General features: G+C 44.7%; 1 protein-coding gene across 1 annotated transcript in view; it reads right to left on the reverse strand.

Annotated features, from left to right (window-relative positions):
- The window catches only part of LOC105433914 (uncharacterized), a 76,012-nt gene that overhangs the window by 29,971 nt on the left and 22,502 nt on the right, over positions 1 to 23,539 (reverse strand). The window lies entirely within an intron of this gene.

Below are 23,539 nucleotides of genomic sequence, written 5' to 3' on the forward strand. Positions count from 1 at the left end.
CCACCACCGGCGGCGGCGGCGGCGCAGTGGCCACATTTACCTCCTTCCCTCACTCCTCTTCTCACGAAGCATCGTGCCGTGCCGCACCGCGCCGTGTCGCGTCGCGTCTCGTCTCGTCTCCCCGCAGGACGAAGAGAGCCAAGACTCACTACCGGTCCCGCTCTCTCTTTTTCTCATCCACTTTTTTTTCTTCTCGGCTCCCTCCCTCTCATAAGTCTACCACGCCACCAGACGCCGCACATGTGTGCGTATGCGTGTGTGTGCGTGTACCGCGGGTGCTGATCCACCGGCTGATTAGCCCAGCGTGTCGTCGCACGACACAAAAATTATCCGCGTTCCGCGCGCTCGCGCCCGACGAGCGCTCATTCTCCATCCTTCTCGACCGGACGATCCTGGACGCGCCACGCATCCGAGAACGCCTCGTCTGGCTTCCGATTAAGACGCTGCTCCGATTATAATTGATTTAACTCTTAAAAGAAATTAATGCAAAGATGACGGAGATCGAACCTCCGCGAGGCAGCATGCCTTTTTTATGACGCGTAGATCGCAAAAATAGCTTCAATTATCAAACGATTTTTCAATTTATAATCGCGGAATAATTCGCGAATTCCATCGACTTTTGTGAATGACAATGAAACTATTAATAAATATTAAACTAAAGATAAATCACAACATATCTCTCTCTTTGATGCATCTAGTCTTTTATTATAAGATAAGAAAGATAATTTTTCATTAATATTTTCCAGATTTCAAGACCGATCGAGATTAATAAAGATAAATATTTATCGATTTTTAATATTTCATGTAATTCCATGTAATTCTAGATATATTATCTAAAATTGACATACAGTCTCATCTCGGATCAATTCTCGCCTAGTTATAAGTTCGATAGTCGGAACTACGATGGAAAGATACGTATAAATTTTCATCGTTATTAAAACGCGCTCGGAACGAGCACGGGAATATCATACGCTAACGTCGTTTCACAACAAAAATCGGTTATATTTCAGCATCTAAATAGCGCAGCGAAAAAGTTTATGGAGTGAGCAATGTGCCGAAGGGTCAATCGGAAAATCGACTCAACGCAAGCGTTTAAGTGCGCGTAATTCGCGCGAGTTAGTCATAACAACGGGGCATTACAATCGATCCTGTTAATTCGCGCGCGCATCGCATCGCATCGCATCGCATCGCATCGCATCGCATCGCATCGCATCGCATCGCATCGCATCGCATCGCATCGCATCGCATCGCGCTCAGTGGAGGATGAAATTACGCTTGAAATTATATCAGCTCGTTATTTCAGTCCCCACTGGTGTCGATCGATCGATACTGCTTCAGTTCAAGATTAATGCGTCGTAGATCGAGTTACTCGATTAATCCGCGCGCGGAACGTCCGTACGATCGCTTCATTCTTAAATATTGCATTCGCTCCGTTCTCGATAATAATTCGCGCGCCAATAATTCGCAAGATCGAAAGTCTGCTTCGAATTTTGGAAAATAAAACGTTGCTTGATCAACGTGAAACATTTTCCGATTCGCTTGAGATGCAGCGTATAAAAGAGATAAAAATAATTGTAATACGTCTCGAATGTTTAACACACAATGATTTTGAATCAGTATTCATTCATTGCAATTTTTAAACGCAGTCTGATTAATATTTATTATTTTCTCGTCCTCTGCGAGAGTTTTCATAAAAAAAATATCATCATTCATTTTAAATCAAATCATTACATCACATTGATTTCTCTATTCATTCAGTTGTTATAGATAACATAATACATATAGTTCCCTCATAAAAATTTGCTTTTATAAAAATATATAAAGTTATTTTTGTAATTGCTAAATTGCTTTTGTAAAAGCTAAATTCTGAAGTAGAAAAAAATTATAGAGAAAAATAAAAATCCACTCGTAAAGCTCACTTTGACTTTCCATAGTAAACTAAATAATCACTTACTCTTTTACACCTTAGCTTATTTTTCAAGCTAATAGCTTGCTCGATTTACAAAGAATATTTTATTGAAATCGTATAAAAAATATCTACATTGAAACGTTTCGGCGGCGTCGTTATCCCGAGTGAGCCGCAGGAAGACGGGTATCGAAATGATCGGAATCAGTCTCATTTTTGTGGGCGTTGATTTTCGCGTGCCGTCTATTAATTCTATTAGCCGCCTATTGTGACGCAATCGGGGCGACCTCGTTCCCGATCTAGTAAAAAGAACGCGGCTGCGGTTGGCGAACGGTCGATACTCCCGAACGGAATTTCGACATTGCCCCCGATCACGAGCGCGAGGCGGACGCGTAAGGCGGAGCGGGATGCGCGTACAACACACGCGATACACGGGTGCGTACACGCACGCCGTTAAGATACTACTTAGATCGCTCCCCCCTCCCCCACCCTCGACGATCGTCGTCGTTTCGCGTCGGGAAAAAGAGAGACGGCCTCACTCGATAGACGGTCTCACCGACGATTTCTCACACCCGCGCCCATGAGACCGAGCTGACGAGCGCACAACCGTCCGAGCGACCGGCGTGAGTATGAGAAAGAGAAAGTAGGAGGGGGGGGAGAGAAAGCCGAGGCGGCCGGTAATGGCGGTGACGCCGCTCCGCTCCGCTCCGGTCGGGATACGACGAGGGACGAAAAACAGCGAGGGAGAGAAAGGGCCTGGAAGGAGAGGAGGAAGAGAAACACGACCGGATAAAACGCAAGAGAGACGGGAGGGGGGGGGGGGGACGGGGGAGATGGAAGGAGTAAAAGAGACGAAAACGAAAGAAAGGTGAGCTCTTGCTCTGGCGCGCCCGGATGCGCGCGAGAGAGCACCTTTCGCGGCGACGTCATCCGGCCGGTCGTCGTTGGGTGAAGTCGTACCTTAAGGAGCACCCAACGGCGATATAGCGAACGAATAGGCCTCCGGTGGCCCTCACCGACCTCGCTCACCTCCTCGCCGCGGCCAAGGTCGCCCGTCGTCGGCGAACTGTCTGTCTACGACGTCGTTTCGTTCGTCGGCGATCCCGACGTCTGTAACGCGCGCACTGCGCGTGGCCGCGTGTAGTCATTATCACGCGAGGAAGAGAGAGAGAGAGAGAGAGAGAGAGAGAGAGAGAAAGAGAGAGAAAAAGAGAGGCGGGACGACGGCAAGAACATCTTTCCTCCCTCGTGTCTCTCTCGGGCTTATTTACCAAGCGACGTACAGACGCCCGACTGTTACAAGATGATCGGTGTGGCACAAGCTTGTCGCCGTCGCCGCCGCCGCCGCCGCCGCCGCCGCCGCCGTCGTTGCCGTCGTCGTCCCAACCGGTGTTTGTGCGCTCGCGGCACGCTCGCGGAATTCCGACGACGTTGTTTACCAGCCCGAATTAACCGCTTCATATATCCCCGGCGATATAACGCGTATAATTAACTCCTCGTCGTTCCTTTCGTCTCGCAGCGTTTCACGCCAAAGTACGGAGATTGTCAGAGCGGATCAGACAAGACGACGAGGAAACGACATCCTACGTCTTTCACCCACGCGGAAGCTCGCGACGAAAATTCCCACTGCGAGATTTTCCGCAATGGTAACGATGATAAAAAGATGATAATATGTGCCTTTTGACATGAGCTTCTCTCCGAAAGTTCAAAGCTATTGTAAAGTAAGAGAGAGAGAGAGAGAGAGAGAGAGAGAGAGAGAGAGAGAGAGAGACGCAACTGCGAAACCGCCTACGAACGTGCGTAAAAACAAAGCTCGTACTCGTCGCTGATACGAGATGAAACTTTTATTGCATGGCACGGCAGAAGGGTGGACTCTTCTTGCGGAATGCGAGATTTTATAGTTGTACCTTGCACAACAATGATGAGTCGCGCGTGAGACGGAGCGTGCCGTCAAGCGCAGACGGCGCGTGCACAACATTGCGCTTTTCCTCCAATTCACGTACGACCTAACGACGATGACAACGACAACGGCGACGACAACGAGGAGGACGACGACGACGGCGGAGGCGGCGGTGACGGCGGCGGTCTCCTATTCAGGCTTTATCGCTGGCGCGTGCCTGCGGGCGACGTGACGTTGCGCGTGTGTGAACGCCGCTTAATACACCGGCCGACGTATCTCCCCGTGCGCGAGGAGACGGCTGCTCCGGGTGTGTGCGTGCGCGCGCCGTCTAGACGGAAGGTTGCTGGGACCGAAGGCGAGGGTCGGTGGGGGTGGGAGGAAAGACAACGGCGCGGACGAAGGGACCGAGGAAACAGCGTTGCTCGTCGGCGGAGGTGGAAAAAGGCCAGGGAGGGCAGCGAGACGGGAGATAGTGGGGAGGCATGATAACCGGCTATCACCGGGATGATCATCCAACGACTCCGCGGCTGCAACGAAAGAGGTCTGGTACTTCACATATCGCTGGATATGTGAAGTATCAGACACCTCATCCCGCAATTTCGCTGGATATGTGAAGTATCAGACACCTCTTCTCGCAATTTCTTCCCGAGGATTATTTTGCGGAATGCGAATGATTTTTTTTCTTCAAGATACAACGAGATACAACGATATACTATCAGCACGAAGATGATATACTTTTTGAAATTCGATTTATTCGATAAAATTCCAATTTTCTTTTTTGGATTTTCTCATGTAATAGTTAAATAATACAGGGAGAGAGAAAATTCGATTTGGCCTGAGCCCTTTGCTAGCTGCTTTCGAGGGGCGAGTAGATTTTCAGAAGACCATATAACTTCTCCTAACTTTCGACAGCTGCCAGGGCGAGCTGTAGTGGCTACCTTCCACAGGGCTCGGCTCGGAGTCGGTTGGCCACCCCTGGGCTATCATATCTCAGGGTCGTCGGTGCGGGTCCTCCGTTCCCTCTCCGACGATCTTTCCCCTTCCTCCGTGCAGCCGCCTTCCTCGTCGCACTCTCTCGTCCCTGCACCGATCCGCACCGCGCGCGGCGTAACCTCTGCCTCCACCGTCCTGCCGCCACCGCCGCCGCCGCCGCCGCCGCCGGTATCGCCACCTTCAGATCCGTAACCACGGCCGTTCGCGCCCACGGCGAGAATCTGCGCATTTACGTTTCCCCCCCTCCCCCTCCCCCCGTATCGTGCACGCAAACACAAGATTATAGCAAAGATATATAATATAAAAGTAGCAAAATTTATACGCCTAAATATAATTGTTAAAAAAATATCTTCGCGCAATCCTTATTTTTCTTACAGCAATATAGCAATCTTCGTAAAACAAACGTATAAAATAAAAAAAAACGTAATTGTGTGCGTATATATAAATATAATTAATGATATAACAACAGAAAAATCTGTTTCGATAAAATATTCATTAATTTATGTCAAGGAGTAATATTAGCCGCGACCTGTCGTAATAACGAATTTTTAAATACGGGAGAATTATAAAAATCACATGGAATTTATTAATTAAGCTCTCGAATAACATGGTCTATATCGAAAAACTGTATTATATATATATATATATATATATATATATATATATATATATATATATATATGTGTGGGATTATTTACATATAAAATGTTGGATGTGCCATCCTCGCCACGCGGACTGATCGTGGGCACTAGCCATCCTCCATCGCATCGCCACCTCCACCTTCGTTTCCACTACTGCTTCGTGACTTCTTCCTCTACCCTCTCCGGCCTTTACTCTTCTTCTCTTTCTCGTCCCCGTCATACTCTTTCTCCTTGTTTTCTATCTCTCTTTCTTTCTCCCGCGTTCTGTCGTGCCTCGCTGCTCCTCTTCTTCCTTATCCTCCGCGGCGCGACGACGACCAGACGAGCGCGATAACTCTTCTTCTATTCGCCTCTCCGCCGCTTCTCTTTTTGGTTCTCTTCCGATTACGCTCTTTTTGCTCTTATCTGCCCTTCGCGAAGACTTCGACGCGTTATCGGCGAAGGGGGAGCGAGCGTTCATTGCAGCTTCAATCAGGAGCGATGCACTCGAGAGGCGCGTCGCAACGTTCCTCGATTCGAACGCAGAAGAGGATGAGACAAAAAATTTGCACTCTTCTCTTTCCTTTTCTTCTGACGTACATTTTACATTTTCCCTCAATCGGATTCGGATTTCCTACTTTCCTTCGGGAAAGAATATCGGTTTTGCGAAATACTCTTCTTTCCGTTTTCGAAATATGATCAAAATGAGAATATATATACATAAATATGCGCGCACGTGTGTTTTGAAACAAATAATAATACATGTCTAGGCGAAATATTCTGATGATCTAATGATCTTTCGAGCGGACTCGGATTTCGGGTTATTTTCCGCCGAAGCGTTTTGCGAAACAGATGCCGCTTGGCGATTCACAAAATATGCGAGATTTCTTGGCGAAAATTGCGCACTGTACAATCGCGTATTATAATCATTTTTGGCAATGTACCGCTAATGTTGGCGTGCACTTTCGCATTAGCATCGTAGAATCGTTGCTACCGCCCCGTTGATCGTCCACGATGCGACATGTCGCGTTGTGTTGTCACGAATAATTGAAGATGATTTACCTCGAGGTACGTCGGATATCAACGTACGCGCGCGCGCGCGCGCGCGCGCGTGTGTGTGTGTGTGTGTGTGTGTGTGTGTGGTGTGTAGTGCGTAATGCAAAAGCGCGATTTTGTAAAATAATTCCGCAGTCTCAGTGCATGAAAAGCACGGACAAATGTGAATTTCATGCAAATGATGTACGAACTGACTGATGTGAATATGCAACTTTGTAATTTTGTGTAATATTGATGTTCCAAATATAACCACTCATCATTTATAATTAATTTTCTTACGTTCGTTGTCCTCTACCTTCGATATTCGTCGATAAAAATTCGGACTGTTTGTTCGAACACACATTTTCGTATTAAAATTATGATTTTTATATATTAATTAACCTCTTCACGGAATATGTTTTACATTCATTTAATCGTAAAATTAAAATAAAATCTTTAATTTATTTAATATCTTTAGTGTGTAATATCCATATTACAAGTGTATTTTATAAATCATAAATAGCACGTACAAGTCATTGCTCTTCGGTCAATAGCCGTTTTATACGAAAATGTCATTAGGAGGTTAATTATTTGGATGTTTAACAGGCAAATATATGCCTAAATTTGTATAATCCCATTGCTTTTAATGCAAATAATGTCTCGGTACAAGAAAGAAGCCGCTGAATATGATCGGGACGTATTCTTTACACGTGGATTCGCAAACGCAGCGATAATTCCATAATGTCGGGATATGCATTCAACCAATTCGCAAAAATACGATAAAGCGAATTATAAGAAAGAATAATTAACAATAGTTAGAAATGGCAGAAATGAATAATAATAAGAAATATCAATATCAATTAGATAATCATCATAATTAAATCACTATAAATTCCTGAAGCAGTTAACTTTTGTACACTTATAACAATAAACTAGTAACGAAACATCGCTTCACAATGCAAATTGCAAAAAATTTTGGCGCGTAAGTTAAAGCACCGCGCAGTAATACTACAATACTTTTATCACGAGAATATTAAATTTTAATGATACGACGCTCGACACACTTGGAACAAATTCGAAATACACATTCCGTACTGAACCGAAGCCAAAGTTCTAATGTCGCGGTACCGTTTGCCAGGAAGGCATACTAGAATGAACGTCGTGTGCTCGATCCCGTATCGGCGATCGGCAGTCCGCCGAGCACTCCGTGGATTACGGTAAACAAACGTGCGACTGTCAGCGAGAGTGGTCACGCGTGCGCTTATTCGTGGCAATCGTGTCGATGTTAATTAACGATGCGTTGGACGAGCGCGCGCGAGCAAACGAGTTACACGCGAATAAAAACTGCCGTTGCTGTCGTCGTCGAGAGGAAAAACGTAAACAGATAAATGGTGTACGCGCGTGCGCGTGCGCGAATGTCGGGTTCCCGATGGCATATTACATTTCCCGCGAGTCTTGTTTTGGCGAGTTCCCCGCGCTTATCGGCCGCGCTTCTAATAATATCATTAATTACCCCGATAATCGCGACCGGCAACGTCGCCGAGGGTGAGAGGGGAGGGGGGGGGAGGGGGCGCGGAGAAATCGCGGCGCGATGATTTACTTAATCGCACGACCAGCGGTCCGACCAGCGAGAAAACACGATAAGAATTTAATGGAAATGATAATTCCGGGCGGATACGTGCCACGAACGGTGCGTGAGGCGAGCGCGTGAGTCCGGATTAATCTCACCCCAGAAAACGCCCGCGCAGAAGCGTAATCGTTCGGCGATTAAACGCGTGCCAAAGTGCGCGAAGTCGAGGATGTCGGCATCGTCACGTATTTTCGCTCGCGGATTACGCTAATCTTGTCGCTTGCGAAATACCGGATAGGAGCAGCCTGCCGGCTGTGCGTTCGAACACCTCGTGATTTATTAACGGCGAATGACCCTCGCGATAATCGGAAGAATTCGTCGCTTTGAAGAGAATAACGTAAAAGCAGACGCGACAAAACCGATTAGCCGCAATGTGGTCGCAATGACGCAAGAAGGGAATGACGATATCTGAGATGTTTTTAAGCTTCTTTTTAAGTTAATATTAAAAAAAAATCGCAATTTTTCCCGTTTCGATAAAGCGTCTTCTAGAAAGATACGAAAAAGACAGAAAGAAGATTATCATTTTGCTGTTATACGAAATATAGGCGAGTCTCTTAAAAGACCAAGTACCCTGAGTTGTGCAATATATTTTTGTTTCCAATTCATTGATATAATATTTATTAGCGATAACTATGCGATGTTCTTTCTTTTTTAAACTTCAGATTGTCCAATAATTCAATTTTAAGAAACAGTAATTTAATATCGCTGCCGACGTCGATGAAATAAAATATATTTACGAGAGTATCGTTTAACATTATCCGACTGCAATCTGACTACCATTCTGAAATATTTGCTATAAGAAACCTTGGCGAGATATCAAATATAGAATCGCAAAATGCTCTCAGTTATTATTGATACCAGCTTACGTACGCAAAAGAAGCAACGTAAGTGAAGAACGGAAGAAGCCTGGCGAAATCGGCGGCCGCCATTTATTTTCCGCCGAGCGAGGATTCGGTCGGTTGACAGATCGGCTCGATTAATCGATCGGATTACGGACGGCGGTCGTTTCGAGGCGGCGTGCGCGAAATCTAAGCCGAGACGAAGAGGACGATGAAGCGATTATTCTCGAGCCGCGAGGAAGCGCAAGGACGATCGAAGGCGCAGCGACTGGCCGTCCGGCCACGGCGACCGGCCCCGGTGTCTCTCTTGCATTCCTGCTCTCCCTTTTTCTCCTCGGCTGATCTTCCGCAGGGTGACCGACCTCGACGTCGCGCCTGCCGACGTCGCGGTCAGGCCGCCAATGAGAGAGACAGCGAGAGGGAAAGAGGGTCGGGGACCACGTCAACGGCCGGTTTTTTGCCGAGTCGGCGCGAGCTGCGGACGTTTCAGCCACGTTGTTGATAACGCGTGCGTGCGTGCGCTCGCTCGCGCGCGCGCGCGCGCGCGTGAGCGCGCGTGAGCGTGCGCGAGCGCGTAATCGGGATACCGATCCGACGGGCGCGATCGCGTAGCCGTGACGTAACGCGAATCTCCCCTCGTGTTATTGCCCCGTAAGGACGACGCCTGGGGGGATCGAACTCGGCTGGAACATTGAGTTTCAAAAAGTGCAATAAAGTGCAATACCCCGGCGACAAAGTCACGCGATGTTCTTCCGAATCTATAAAACAATTTAATAATAAAATATGCTTTTTTTTCATTTATTTCAAAATGCAAATTACGTCGGGGACGCGGAGAGCGTCTATTATAAAAAAGACATCTAAGTCAATGTTGTGTGTGTGTGTGTGTGTGTGTGTGTGTGTGTGTGTGTGTGTGTGTGTGTGTATGTGTGTGTGTTTTGATAAATTAAAAAATTAAGTGAAGTATTCATTTCTTAAACTTATGAAGGAAAATGTATGTTACGTCGATTTTTCGTGAAAAATACATGTAACCTGACCCCATTGGGACTTATCTTTTATTAATAACAATCTTTTCTTGCAAAATGAGAGATATATAATGTAAAACGATGGTAAAAGCTTTCTCTTAAAAAGGTCCTCTCTTTTGTACGACGTGTCCTTTTTTGCAATATGCATACCCATTCAATTCTCTGCTGAAACTCTCTTTTTACGACAACCCGAATTTTTCGCAGACTATTGCGCAGACTAAGCTCATCTTTTATGTATACCAGTAAGATGATGCTGCTGTAAAAAGATTTCCCTCATATCGTCGAGGGCTCGAACCCACCGATCAAGCCCTGGGACCAGCACGGTGGAACCGTGGGCGATGGCGTTCACGGGAGGGAAATGGATGAACGATACGGCGAGTGCGTCCGCGCGGCGGGTACGTCGGCGTTAACGAGCTAGAAAACTGGCAGAGATTTGCCCGCAAGCGGATTACGGTCACGTCTCGCGGACGGTAATAATAATGTGTAATAACGCTATCGCGCGATCCGATTATATCGCGACGTAAGGACGTAGTTATCTGGAAGCGCGCGGCAGCGTAACCAGCCCCGTCTACGTGCGGTTACGATACAGTCGGTTGTTAAGCAGTGCCGGTTGTTAAGCAGCATAATAATAGGATACTGCAGACAGTTATCAATTCTATAATACATATAGTTATGGAGTTTAGTCTATCTTGAAAAAATAAGAAACGAATTCCAGGTACGTACGGCATTCCTTACACGTTTGCGCAAGCGCGCACGCGTTCACCCTTCGTTTTACGGTATGTATGTTTTATATATGTATGTATGCACGTATATGATATAATGTTTCAAAAGTGGAGATCGATCGCTCGGGAGATGATTAGGGACCCAAAAACAAGAAAAAAAGATGATATGAACATAGAAGGAATGCATTGCTTTCTAGTTATCGTCATCATTTTTATATTGAAATTTCAAATTGTTTTACTTTCGAATTTTTTTGATAAAATTAAAAAAAGAGCTAGTCTTTATGAATTTTATTGTTAAAGTTAAATAAAAGTTGCGTGCTTTAGCACTACGCAGAATGCATCACATAGAAATACAGCCCGCTTAGCATCTCTTGGTAGAGATCAAGACTCCACAGTTATGTTACCACTTTTTTCAATTTTCGACAAAAAATTCGAAAGCAAAGCAAATTTCAATGTAAAAATAGCTGAAATACAAGGCCTTTTCAGACCTGTATTCGTACTTCTTTGTTTTTGAGTCTTCATCTATCTCCCAAATCAACAATCTCGATTTACGCAACATTCTGTATACAGGTTTTGCTTTGACAGGATGACAATTCGAGGATTAGTTGCCGAGATGTGTCTGACGTGCGGATGAGAATTGACAGATCCGTCTTTTGAAAGGAGAGATCGAATTCCAAATTGAGGAACCCCCGAAGGAGCTATGATGCGGAGGATGATGACTCGCCGGAATATCCCGTGTATTGATTTGCGATACCAGTGATTAAATATTCGGAACGTTAGTCGCGCGTAAGGACGGAAATTGTAGTTACCGCGGCGGCTCGGATCCCGCCGCGGCCGATTAAGTGCGCGCCGTTGCTCGTTTTCATAATGACAATACGGCTGGATAACGAGAGAGAGAGAGCCGCGCGAGAGATGAATCAACCCGTCGAGACGATCGCCCGCCCCTTCCGGCGCGAATGAGTCCGCGTAAAAGCGGGACCCTAAACCCATCGGCTCGAATGTGCATAACAGCTTAACGCTTAATCTCCCAACTCTTATCTCTCTTAACTGTTTACGGGTCGGCGATTGGCGGCAATAAACAGATTTTTTTTTTTTTCAGAAAGAAATCGGCTCGTAATGCGCGACGAGTACGACCGGCTCCGCTTTGCGTGCCGTGGAATATAATTTGTTTTCTCTTTAATAATCTATTCGCTTCAAAAAGGACACATTGGAAAATGATGCATACGCGTAATGGTTTTCATACTTAATGCATATCTTTATGTTTACAGATCTAAAATTCTATAGAAAATTCAGCAAGTGTCGTGCTCATATGCATACATTTAATGTTAAATATACACTCTCGACCGATGTGTTGGGATTTATCGGTCTAATTAAGTCTAATATGAGGATTGCATTCAATGTCAGCAGCATGAGGGAAGAGGATCAGACAGCCGCATTTAACGCTAAATGCGGCATGAGAATATGGAGACCAGCGCTTGCATTATTAATCGAGTCCATTACAGATCTTCAAAATACCTATAGTACCGTGTAATCGATTGATAGCCCAATTTAGACTTTTAACAGAAATTGTCAATGGGTTATAATACAATGTTTCGATAATGTTCTGGCTTTTAACATACGCGCGCGTCGCTATGCCGACTATGAAATTGGCTTAGCCACTACTTTGATACGTCGAAAACACGTCGACCGCTCTCTCTTTCTCTCTCTCTCTCTCTCTCTCTCTCTCTCTCTCTCTCTCTCTCTCTCACGTCTTTTTTCAAGTCGTACGCTTATGGCCTGCGGTTTTCTCGTTTACTGCCGGTCTTTCCAGTCACCGCGAATTTCACTCCTTCCACCTTGCGGAATTCGCGGCGCTGTCGCCGTCTCGGTCGTGCCAGACGCGCAGACAGCGATGGACACACGTGAATGGCGTCCGTTCTCCTTCTTTTCTTCTCGTTGCAGAGAATACGCGACGGTTTACGAGCGAACGGGTATACGAAAGCAACGGCGATGTAACTCGATGACGACTCGGGGACGACGGGTGGCCGCGCGCGTATATGGTCGTCTCGTCCTGTCTCGTCTCGCTGCACTCCGCGCGCCCCGCCGCCTCCCCGCTTCTGCCCCGTAGGGACGTCAATCAATGCCTTTTCAGAGGATTGCGTAATCGTCTAGACTAGCCGGTCGCCGTGCGTTTTATCGCTCTTATCGACTCGCCAAGGACGGGCAACGCGCGCGCGCGCGCCGCAGTCAATGGCGATGACGAGCGCGTGACCGCGACGTCGAGATATTATTACACCGTTACACCAGCGCACGTAAGCGTAATCGTCGTCGCGTACCTAACGAACGAACGCGGCCGCATCTCGCATGAGGTCATAAAGTGTTGGGTAACGTAGGACGTGAAGCGAGACGAGCAACCAAAGATGTCTGTCGATACGAGATGCGCGCGGCGGCCGTTAGCCTCTCGAGATAATCTTGGGCGATCTCTGCCGCGATAACGCCTCGATTACACAACGCGATACGAATGTGTTAGTGAGGTGAATGTCCACGAAACATAAATATATCAAGTAGCTCCGATTGAAAAAAATTAAGGAGAAAGATCGAATTGTCAATGATTATAATATCGGTTAATGCTTCGGCGTTACTTGCCCGCGCATAAAAACCTATGTGAATCTGTGTTTTCTTGCTGTTATACAACTCTATTACGACTATTAATATGCCGGTTAACGTAAATTTTATAATGTCGTTTACTCGCGAAGGTCAAATCGACCTCGTATCGTAATAACTACGCTATCGGAAATTGATCGTACTGAGCGTTAAGATTATTTCATTTTCAGCTGGAATGGAAGTTAAATATAACATACAACAATTTCTTATCTCCTAAAGGCTTCGTGCTGCCTCCATATGTAGATGTTATATCTTGTATCCAGTTATGTCTAAGGTAGTCCAGCGAGGGGTATTATCTCAGTAACACAAGGGAAATCATACGCGTCCTAACGAGCAGCTTTTCACGAATGTATGGAATTTTTCATATTTTTTGAGGTATTCTCTGTGCGCTATGCCCGCCGTACATTCACGATTACGGTTGCTGATTCATGAAACATTCCGAAAGTCCCGTCATTCATATTTTATAACTTTATCATCAGTGAACTAATCACTACTGTATTAACTCCAATATTATAATTGTATTACTGTTAACTATATAATTAACGTAATGCATATTCCGCAGTAACATATTTCATTAAATATGACACGTGCCACTTGAGCCGCATTATTTCTTAACGATAGATTATTTAATTATTCTAAAATCGATCTCTCTTTTCCTCTCGTCTGCAAAAATACACGAGAAAATCATTATTTATCACAACATTGAAATTTGTAATACCGTACGTACTCTTCTATAACTGAATCCCAATTTTAAACTCCGCGAAAATAAAATCCATCTCGAACTAATCTCAAATAAAATATGATCTCGTTTATTTTTTTCTTGACTCAAATATGGATCCCTCTACGGAGCCTCATTTCGACATTTTCGTGGAGAAAAAAATCGATTCCAATCTCGTAAAAGAATCGAGAATCGTAAAAAAAAAAAAAGTAAAACGCGATAGAGAAGTGGAAACCTTGTGGAATACCTTGCGCGGTATACACAAACGGCGATAAATCGTAAAATTTTCTGATACGGACAGCGCTATTTTCTCCCACGAAAAATATTCCCCTTCGCGAGAGAGCGACCGAAGGCACGCCCGTAAATAAAGGTCCGGTATTCCCGCGACTAACGAGGATTCCTGCCGGACTCGTCCGCCGGCTGGGACGAGAACGCGACAGGTCGTCCTACGAGGCTGTTTCGGGCCCCGTATGCAAATCCCTAACTCGTCCTGTTTACTATTTTCGCTCGTGCCGAGAGCGGCGGCGGTGGCGACGACGACGGCGAGGACGAGGAGGACGAGAAGGACGACGAGGACGGGACGACGAGGACGACGAGGACGACGAGGACGACGTCAGGCGCGCGAGCGCGCTATGGCGTATCGTCGAAAAGGCCAGCCGGGGGGGACAACGGAGGGAGGCCGAGGTTAAGACCCGGTTACTTCTGGCTTTCGGGTCGCGGCCTCGTACGGGGACTGGGACGAGGCTGTTTGGGGCCCGCTCCATAAAAGAAGTCACGGTCGTGGGCGCCGACGCGTAAGACGACGGTGGACGGCGAGAAGTGTCGTCTCGTCCGCATCAATTCTAACCAGTCTCTTCCCCCCCCCCTCCCTCCCGTCGTCTCAATCGTCTTTTTAACTCCCACTGTCCTTTCCCGCCGCCGTCCTATTCGAATTCCTCCTGTTTTCAGGCGGATTCGCTATTTTCGACGAGAACGAGTCGTTCGCGCCCGTTCCTTTTGTTTGTTCGCCCGGCGTCGTCAGATCGCTCGGCGGATCGCGGCGTTCGTTAAGGGAACTGTCTGCACGTAATAGTAATTAAGACGTAGACAATTAATATCAATGCGAAAGATCTGAAATGCGTACGGTAGTAAGTAAGGGATTTACGTTATCAGCATTGTAATAAGAGAGGCAACGCGAGCGTAAACGGAGAAGTTCTTAAGGTTTACTTTGTCTCTAAGAAATGCACCGGGATTCAGCCGCGACGGCATCGCGCGGATCTTACGGAGGCAGGGCCAATTAAGGCAAACGTTCGTCAGGGTTACCATGCATTATACCGCCGTATAATGAATGCAAATGTTTTCATTATGTTAATCGACCTCGTTAAGCCGCACGACGGCCGACAGCGGTCGGAAAAGTGCGATCGCATCATCGTTGCTTCGTGCGTGTGCCTCGAGAAAGGTACACGCGAAGTCGGAATTTTCTCGGATTCGCGCGAGCGAGATCTGTGACGTAATTCGACCAGAGAAACCAATATTTTCGTCATTTTATATATTCCGTATATTCTGTTACTCGGAGAATTTGTAACGGTTCCCCCCGTTAACTCGAATAGCTCTGCTATTAGAAATCACGTTCAGATTTACGACGTAATTAGATATAAATTGCTAATAAATTGCTATAACTTGTCCCAATCTCGAATTTATTATTCCTACGTGTGTGAGTGGAGAATTAATATTAAAGTAAATAGGAGAAAATTAATATTAAGATAAACCGATTTATTATCCTATCACATTTCTTTCGACTTTCAACACGTAATGAGAGATCACAAGATAAAAAGACAGATGTATCAGTATTACGTATTGCGTTACGCGATTGCTCTAAGATACCGCAAGATACGCGGATGTCGAAAATATTAATATTAATATGTCCCGCCAGGCCCGAGAGAGGGGGTAATAAATTCGGGATTAGAGCAAGAAATTAGCAATTATAGTTAGCGCTCAATTATACCGCGAATCCGAAACGTGTCTTCTAATAAGTGGGAGTGCTAGATTAACGAAAGGCTCGTCTCGTCGCGTGCCAAAGACGCGCAGAGCCGACCGCAGAGCGGGGCGATGTACACGCGTGCGAATATACGCGCATACACGCGGCTACTACACCATGCAGCTACTTTTATGTCTTGGTCGGAAACGGGACCGGTCGCTGAACCGACGCTCCTTGTTGATAAACAGTCGCGTCGTTCATCTCGGAATTAAGAGGTTTTCTCGAAATACGGTCTCTCCCGGAGATTTATCTCCCGTTCGCTACCCGATTCTGAGTGTGTTGCTATTTCGCAGTCCCGAATTTATTATGCGCTAGAACGTTGGATGATGACAGTGCGTTATTTACTCTCAAATGCCGGAGGAGGAACATTCCTGGATTTATCTATCTTGGCATTCTGATGTAAAATTTAAGTTGCAATAATAACTCAATGGTTTACCATCGTATAAAAATTGACTGGAAATAATCGTAATGACTGATCTCTCAATTTCTATCCACACATTTCTATTAGTTTCTTTGTCTATATACGTTTTCACTATTTGCGGAGTTTCTGTAATTTAAAATCAGCCAGTAACTTGACCAATGTAACTTCACTATTTTTTCATTTATCCGTATTAAAGATTGTCGTTTTTGACGGAGTTTATAGAAAGTTCGAAACATGTGTTAATCGGAGAAACAAAATTTACGGGTGTGTTACACGATCGAATACCCTTTGTAACTCTACTATAATCGTTTTTACAGAATACCGTTGATTGCTCATTTTCATAGACGGCAGCTTAATTCGTTGCCCGGAACTCCGACGTGAAACGATCGATAAATGCGGCGGGTGCGGGCCCAGAACAATGACTGAGTTAGTCTGAGAGAAAGAGAGTCAGAGAGAGCGAGCGAGCGAGCGAGAGCGAGAGAGAGAGAGAGAGAGAGAGAGAGAGAGAGAGAGAGAGAGAGAGAGAGAGAGAGAGAACTAGAGCTGGAGGGGCGGGAGGAACGGGGGAGATAGGAGGAAGAGGAGGAGAGGAAGCGGGAGAATCCGAAAAGTAGCGGTCGCCGCCGGAAGGACCGCAGACGCGGCTTGCGGTCCGCGGCCTGTCCTGCGCTTCTCACGACTAGCACTGTCTCTCACTTTGCAAACCACCGACTTGCAAGAGATTCGAAGATTCGAATAATTCTTTGGGAGTAGGAACGCACGAATATAACGTTTCTATTACATTCACAAAATAATCGATAGTAATAGTCATTATCATTCTCGAGTCATTTAAATTCTTAATTAATATTTAACACAAAAATTTAATTAAAAATGTGTAGCAGTCTCTAAGAGGAATATTTTTTTATGAGGTAATAGTTTCATTAATTACCCGTTAACGTAGAGTTGGATAAGCATACATGAATGTTATATAACTAAAACAGTTTCTAGGTGTGATTCACGCAAGTTATGCAATTGAATCTCAGAGATTAATATTCCCCTTTGAGGGTTAATTATTCGTCATTTATCTTCAAATTGGATGACAAATTGATATTAAATTTTTTATCTCGGTGTTAGGTAAGAACGAGGCATAAAAAAGGGTGATGAATAAGTAGATGTAGTGTATTACATACATACGTTAATCTCTAATCCTATTTGATCATCACAAATGTAAAAATATAATAACAACACATTGCAAAAAGTCTAATGAGATTAAAGAAAAAAAAAAGAGAGAGAGACAAGGATATTATTGATAATAATTTGAAGGATGTTATATAAATGAATATCAAAAGAAAAAGCTTCGTAAAATAATGTCTCGTTCTCGTTCACGGGTACACCCTTCGCAGACGACCTTTACGTAATGCTCGCCACCCTTCGCGTTGCTGTATAGCGTGAGAGAAAAGTAGGTCGTATCCGAGGGTTACCTGCAAGCAGCCTCGAGACCGATCAAAATCAACGTAGCCGCAAGCGCACGCTCGCCGTAGGCTCGTCGGATAGTCAATTCGAAGGGCGGTTGGTGGTTGGTTGGATGTTTGGCTCGCCCATGGAGGACGGGCGCGTCGTTGGGTCAGGGTCGCCGCCAGGAGAGAACGGGAAAGTCGATAGGGAAATCGGGTTGCCACCCGCACCGACGGCGGCGGCGGATAGTCGATATATCGGCCAACTCGTAGCGAGGCACTTCCACCGGAGATAATCGAAGAGAGTTCGTTATGTGGAATATTTTACGGGAGGGATTCCGACGCATATCGCAGGGAAGGGTGCGACGGGAAAGAGAGGGAGAGAGAAAGAGAGAGAGAGAGAGAGAGAGAAAATATTGTCCTGTCAATTTACGATTGCCACGATTTCAAGAATTTCCGTTACGTCAGAATTATTTTCGAGCCGTTGGTATTAATGCTACTCTCAAAGTTTATTTCTGATCGAGTGGGGAAATGAAATATATGTTGGCTCTTTTTATCGTTATAATGTGCGTTCTTGCGAAACAAGTGTAAATATTTGTGTGATGTCGCGATGAACGTTTACCGTTAAGCGGGGCCACGTCGCACGGATGACTCGGCGAGACGGCGTTTCTCTTTTTTTTTTTTTTTTTAATTGTGCAACGCGTTGACATATTAAATTACCGATACAAACAGATGTCTGCGTAAACAAATAAAAAAGAATGTTATGTCACGAGGTATTATAGAAATACTTTCCTGTTTTAAAATTTCTTTTATGTTTCAGTCTTCCCGTTTTCTTTTAATTGCATAAGTTTGAAAAAATTTATAATTTGTTCTGTAGATAAAAAGAAAAACTATGAAAATTGCAGCGAGATTTTCGTCTCTTTCTTTTATATTGATTATGTACTAACAAGACTGGGAAAAAGTATACACTTGACTGTCAACAACGAAAAAGTAAATAAAAGAAATGTAGATCTGTCTGTTACATAAGATGAAGATGTTATTTTATCATTGACTCGACCTAGATTTTTCACGAAACGTCAGCTCTTCTGCTTTCGTCGCGACTCGACGTCGCGTAGACGCGGTCGACACCGCTTTCGGCATCGGTGTGTGCCACGGATTGTGACGTCAGCACGTGACGATGCTCGCGTAGTTATATCGCGGTTAGCACGTGCGCGTAGGTCGACCATTGGCGTAGCTTCGTCCCAAATTCCCATCATTTTGTCCCAAAATCTTGGAATCGTAATTAAGTCCTTAATTATACACAAGGTGATCTTTAAATAGAAAATAAGACCTTCCCGAATAAATTTGCTATCGATTAACAAGCTGCATGTATCTTAAGTATCCTAACGTTTCATTTTATTAATTGCAAAAGAAGAAAAATTATATAGAGACTCGTGGCATATATAATCGGGCAAGATTTTGAGTGTCTATTTTTTAAATTTAATTAAATTCATATAAATTATTTCTAAATTTTTATTTGTAACTACTTACCGTTTATTTTTAAAATTATAAAAATGATAATATGATATAAGAACAATTATAATAAAATAAATAGTATTATTAGAAATCTCGTAAGCGAGTATTGTTTGTAATTTGCTGGAAGAAGTAACTTGAAAAATCAAGGCGGAATAATCAACATTCACATGGCATTCTCCTTCGCGCTACAGATTTATTTAGAATTAATTAATATAAATCGAGGTTCACCCGTATTTTTCTTTATCCCTAGTGTGATATCTAGAAAGTCGTAATGTTCGTGCTTCTTAGTTCGCGAATCACTTTATAGTCGTGAGTCTCATCATCGTCACGATTTATCTCTACCGCTACTGTTCGCATCGGCGGACGATGATTCACGCGTAAGTCTAGACGTCGTTATTTCCCGGAAAAGGTAATAGAGACATACGTGTATCGCGGTCTGTTCGCGTATCACACGCTCGCGGCCTTCGCCGCGCTATCGCGAATGACGTTGCGTCACCGGCGGGAGGCTGCCGTTACGTCACGCACGTATATTCTAGTTCCATCCGCGAGCTACAAATCCCCATGATATATGGGTGCCGCGTTCACGTGAACCTCCATCCGCTCTTAAAATATCAATAGCTGTAACTGATTGCCGCGAGAAGTAGATAGACCGCACAAAAGTCACTTAGCACAACTTCTAGACAACATTATTTTATGTTAACATTATTTTATGTTAACATTATTTTATGTTATTGGCCTCATTTCCACTTGTTTGCAGAATCAAAGCTAATCTTTCCACGGTAGAAATTTACCAACAGATCATCATTATTTAACGTCTCAATAATGTTAGAATCTTTCAAGCGATTTAATAGAATTTAATAAAAATGTGTCGCGGAACGATTGCCTACTTTGCATGTGTGTATGGTGTGTGTGTGTGTGTGTGTGTGTGTGTGTGTGTGTGTGTGTGTGTGTGTGTGTGTGTGTGTGTGTGAGTTGTAAAAAAGGTATTGAAAAACAAGAAAAAAAAGAGAAATTTCGAGAAATCTAATGTTAACAGTTAATGACTTTTTCGAACGCGAGCCAAGAAATCATTCTACGTGCCTAATTCCGATGATCACGGATCGAAAGGTTTCAATCAAACGATCTGTTACGACATGTGTTACGCCGATATATTTATTTCATCGACAGTCGACACCACGACGGGAACATGACCAGGAATCTCGGTTTGCGATTTCGCACGTCGGAATTCGGACGATGGTACCATTCGTGCGGGGCATGGTAACGCGATTCTGTTTGCCTACTTGTCTCTCCCGATTGTTTTTCCCGCCAGTTGGTACGCACGTTTTGTATTTTTCTTTTTTTTTTTTTACACAACACACGCGCTGCTCCTGTTTTTCGCGGGTGCGTTCAGGCGGTGCCGCGCGGCGTCGATCGGCAATTGGCACGCCGATTTGGCAGCGGCGCCAATGCGCCGTACTTGGACGTCGCCCAAACGTAATAAATTGCAAATCAGGTCATTGCTTCCCCGCTCGTGGGCGCGAGCTTAACGTTACCGGGGGAAGCCCGAGTGTCGCTTGATCTGCGGAGTTTACACAGCGTAGCGAACGCGTAACATCCGTCGCGTCGGGTCGAGTCGGGTCGCGACGCGACGCGTCGCGTCGCGTCACGTCGCGTCGCGTCGAGTCGCGTCGCGTCGCATCTCGTTGGCGTCGCAGTGAGAATGCATCCTCTCTCTATGGATGTTCCCGCGACGCCATCGGCGACGCGACGGTGGATAAACACTATCCGACATCGTCGTATACGGACGCGACACGCCGGCATTTCCCACACGATGAGACCAAAAAGCTCAGCCGTGCCGTTGAAAATGCCGACACGTCTGATTTTTCCATGTTTAATCCGTCCGATCAATCTTTCCCGCTCGTTTCATTTGCTCAGCTGCTGATTTGTATAACGTTTATCGGTTTGTCTGTAATAACAACACGTGGAAAGCGTAAACAAATAATGTTAGTTCAAAATAATAACAGGATATGGTAATTGTAAACATGAATATGAATATTCATACATATATATATATTTTTTTTTTCGTAAAGTTTTAATTGATGCGCTATGAAGCGCATCTAAAAAAAAAGATTTATTCGAAATGCTTATGTTCTGTCTATGAAATTTCTTCCGCTAAGAAAAAAATGCAAGATGAAAAGTAATGGCAGTCTGTGAAAGAGTAATCGGAGACTACTGCTGCAAAGTGCTAGACATAATATTTACTCCTATCCCGAGACTAATCTCTTCTCTCTTTTTACGGTCAGCTATCTACAGTCAATGGCTTCACCACCATCTTGGATCGGGAAGGTCGACTGGAAGGTCAAAGAAGTCTTCAGCATGTCAGAAAAATATCGAAATGATGTCAATCGGAAAATTTTATTAGATTTGTAAACTCTGTCTAATAAAATCTATTAATATAGATTAATATAGATACTGATTTAATTATTATTATAGAACAACATAAATTTCCAAATATAGATAGAGAAATATAAGTGAATAATAGATTAATCACAATATTGGAATAAGAATGTCGAGAGTGAATTCAAATAAGATTACATTAAAGTAACAGAATTTTATAGTTTAATTTTGGGAATTTGATCATTGTTCTTTCTCTCTCTCTGGCGGCAAGATCTCGGATAGTAAGATGAATATTTGTCGCTACGCTAAATTTAGAGAAATCGACAAAAGATTGGAGCCGAAGTAGTAGAAAGCAAAACAAGATTAATTCATATCTAATATATCGATTTTTACCGCATAAATTATATCATTCACAAAAAAATCTCTGCAAATTATCCAGTCTCAAATCTTCAACGGCCAAAGTTTCATTGGAAAGAAGGAATCTCTCTGCTCGGGGGGAATGGGAAAATTTTCAGCATTGCAGCCGTGACATTCCGAAGTCGCGTCATCGCTCGGTGCATCCATATGCACGCGGAGGCTCTCGTGTGTCGCAATCTGGCGCGGATCGGGAGCGAGATGAAGAGGGGAGGATTGCGCGACCGAGAGGAGAGAGGAGGAAGCCGCATCCTCTCCTTTGGCCTTCGCCAAAGAGCGTAGAGCAGCGTCCTCGTCGGCGTCGGCGCGCGCGGGAATAAGGGCGGTCCCGTAGTACGCCGTAATCTAATTTGCGATGCAATCTAGAATAACAATGGTCCGCGTCGCGGCAGTGGCGGCGGCGGGAAGGGGGCAGGCGTGACGGCGGTACGAAACGCACCGCAACATCTCGCCGCCGCGTCGACGGGAAGGAGGATGGAACTTCCCGCCGTAATCACGGGACCGGTAACTTCCAAATTAAGTTCTCCATCGCCCGATGCCGATGGAAACCGAAGCGCGTGGTGGACGCGCCGCCCGACGTCCTCGTACCCTCGGGGCTTTGCCGAGGAAAGGGCTCTTGCCACCGATCGATACCGAGAGATCCGGTATCGAGACATGTCGCAAAGTGGAGCGTGTACTCTAATGTGTTACGCAGCTTTACGTTACGCGAATTATAACACTTCTCTTTAGGGAAATTTAAAGAATATTCATATGTTTGCGAAAAGAAAAACTTGAGCAATTATTTAGATATTTTTTTAAAAATATTCACATCTTAAACGGGGATCAAATAAATATTTTTTTAGAAAAATATTTTTCTCGTTATCCCATTACGTTACTTTCCGTTATAGAAGATAAAAGAATTATTTTTCGTTGAGGTCTTTGATCGGGCAATTTTCAGAGTATTTTAAAGAGTAGATTCAACCTAAAGTGAAGATTACTAAATGTCTACTAAACTACTAAATGTTTACTCAATGTTAACGAATTATATCATATGAAGTTATACGTATAAAGGATTTACATGCAACTCGCTCGTATATCATCGCCTCGCAAAGTCTTCATCTGAAAACTTGCAATGAAACTATAATACTATCGATTACAGCTGGAGTCTTGTAAATCACGCTCGTTCTAGATTTGTCCTCACTATCGCGCAACGTTCGGAGTAATTGAATCAGGGTGCAGGAACGAAAGAAAAAAGCGGAGGAGCGAGAGAAGTTATGCGTGGCCATGCGAATGTGATCCGCTTTCCCAGGAGGGAAGAGAAAAAGAAGACATAAAAAAAAAAACGCACGCGCCGGA

Source organism: Pogonomyrmex barbatus, unplaced genomic scaffold (genome assembly GCF_055798465.1).
Source record: "Pogonomyrmex barbatus isolate J1 unplaced genomic scaffold, ASM5579846v1 scaffold2, whole genome shotgun sequence".
Lineage (NCBI taxonomy): Eukaryota > Metazoa > Arthropoda > Insecta > Hymenoptera > Formicidae > Pogonomyrmex > Pogonomyrmex barbatus.